The sequence below is a fragment of the Callorhinus ursinus genome, unplaced genomic scaffold (genome assembly GCF_003265705.2).
Source record: "Callorhinus ursinus isolate GAN/ISIS: 27379988/994484 unplaced genomic scaffold, GSC_fseal_2.0 scaffold39, whole genome shotgun sequence".
Classification (NCBI taxonomy): Eukaryota; Metazoa; Chordata; class Mammalia; order Carnivora; family Otariidae; genus Callorhinus; species Callorhinus ursinus.
The window spans coordinates 6,093,069-6,095,495 of NW_027397101.1; the positions used below are offsets into that span (position 1 = coordinate 6,093,069).

General features: G+C 44.9%; 1 non-coding gene across 1 annotated transcript; it reads right to left on the bottom strand.

Moving 5' to 3' along the window:
- Nucleotides 1-235: 235 nt before the first annotated feature.
- On the bottom strand, nt 236-339 carry LOC112808586 (U6 spliceosomal RNA). The gene has a single exon (XR_003204393.1). It is a non-coding gene; the product is annotated as a U6 spliceosomal RNA (small nuclear RNA).
- Nucleotides 340-2,427: the final 2,088 nt, after the last annotated feature.

Genomic DNA, 2,427 nt, shown 5'->3' on the forward strand with positions numbered 1-2,427 from the left:
TTTGTCCAGAAACAAACCTGGGTCAAGGGGAGAAGTCCAGAATGAAGCGAGTAGTGCTTCTCTGCTGTTCCATTTATGGATTTGTTTTCCTAGGGTAGGGGGCTGGACATTGCTTGCTAATCACTTGGAGACCAGGATTTGCAAACCTGATGCATGCAGATCAACAGCAGTCCTGTTTCGCTAGTACCGCTTTTTATTTATTTATTTATTTTAAAATTTTTATTTATTTATTTTTTAAAATGTGGGATGCTTTGCGGATTTGCGTGTCATCCTTGCGCAGGGGCCATACTGATCTCTGTATCGTTCCAATGTTAGTGTATGTGCTGCTGAAGCAAGCACACTAGTATACTTTTTAAGAAATCCTTTGACTTTGAACTCCTTCTCTAGCTTGCCTTGGCCCAGCTGCTCCTTGCACCGCCGCCTAGGTGTTCAGAGTGTCCAACCTCTGAGACTCAGCAAGCGCACACTGAGGAACCCCTGAACTCTTGGCTCTGTGTTAGGCACTACGGGGTGACTTGGACAGATGGGGCAAAGGCGGCAAGCTCCTCCCTAGTGAAGTGCTCTGGGACTTAGGATCTCCAGCAGATAAAGCATGAGATATGTAAGGGGCGAAGTGAATGTAGTTTAGACAAAGGGATCAACGTTGGCCAGCAGAGCCGGGGGAGGCGTCTTTGTGTGGATGAAGAAGGGATTATTGAAGTATAGGGAGGCTTTGTGAAGAGAGAAGAGCAATCAGAAATTCCCGAGCCAAGATGTAAATCTGTGGGGGGCAGGAGGAGGAGAGGCTTGCCCTGCTCGCGGGTTCGTGTTGAAGGAACAGTGGGAAGTTGTGTCTAACTCCGAGAGTTGCAGATTACTATCATATTGACAACGGCTTTTATTCCCCGTCTCCTTTAATGCTCTTGTAGTCAATATTTGGAGGGTATGATTTTGTCTCACTGTGTTGCCCGAGCGGCCAAGTTGGACTGCTGGGAATGGGTCCTCCAGGCCACATCAACCAAAGCAGGACTTTGGATTCATTTCTCTGTGATCATCTCCCGTTAGAATCCTTTTGATTTTCGCACCGCAGAGTGAAACCCAGCAGTCTTCTGCAGCCATGCCCCGGATCATCAGGTACATGAAAGACTTCATCCTAGAGCTTGAGCCATACACTGAGCCTGCCCAAGACCAAGTCTAGTAGCAGAGACCATGTAAGCGTCAAATGACCAGCTAGAATAATCAAGTTAGGTTTACTTTGTTATTTTGTATAGTGTGTGCTGAATTTCTAAAACAGGGTGGTTCATTTTTATAATGAATCATTGCACTAAACCAATGTGTTGATAATCACATTTGTTTCAGGTATTATTACTTTACGGGTTCATTGTTGGAACAGTTAACCAGCAATAACAAGAGTCATCATCCACTTTCTCAGCCCCTCGGCTAATTTGGCTACTCACAATTATGAGAGTCTTTTGAAAAATATTGGTAGCTTCTAGCAGTTAAAGGTTTCTGTCCCTTCCCCTAGACAACCTCACCACCAAGACATATGTTTAAATGAAAACAAAACTCGGATCACATTCTGCCACCTACACTCAAACATGTACTGGCAGGTAAGCACAGAAAATCATTCAACTTCTTTGCCCCATTCTCTTGTCTTTTTAGGAACAATGACAAGCCCCTTGCAGGAAATATTCAGTTTGATGTGGTCACAACGAAATTTTGACATCAGGATCAGGGGACAGAGGTGAGAGAGACGGCCTGCCCTCCATTAGTTGGGGACTATGGGGCAGAATTCTATCCCTAGGGTATCATTCCAGAAGGTGTTGGACTGCTGGGACTGCCAGATCAAAGAAGGAGGTGCCAGTGGAAATCTTAGCCAACCACATGTTTTCACACCACTCGTTTCTCTGGAGCAAACTTCTAACACTCCCTGTGGTAAAGAACACACCCTCTGAGGCAGATGGAGATAGGGTTATTTGAAGCCCTTGCTTTTGTTTCTTTTGGAGCCTAAATTCCTGATAAGAGTTCTTTATATGTTAACCAACAACTGTTGACTAATCACCCAAGAGCACAGATGAAAGTAAAGTATAATCATAGATATCATCTGGTTTGTCTATATTTTAGGTCCCCTCCCTTTAATCCCCAACAGCTGTCCTACAGCCACCTCCAGTAAAAATATAACCGAAGTCAAAGAGCATACTTGCTATATACACGGAGCTTCCGTCCAAATCCTCCGGCACCTCCCAGCCCCTCTGTAGTTCTAATGAGATCACCACCATTGAATTACTCCTCTAGAGAAATACAAGAACCGCTCCTGCTGGAACCCAAATCTGAATGATTGATTTCACAGAGACCCCGAGACAGCTACTTGGATCCATATACAGTAGATGCTGTGATGCATTGCTCAGATGCCCCTTCAGGAAAGAAGGACTTGTTCCCTGAGCTGCT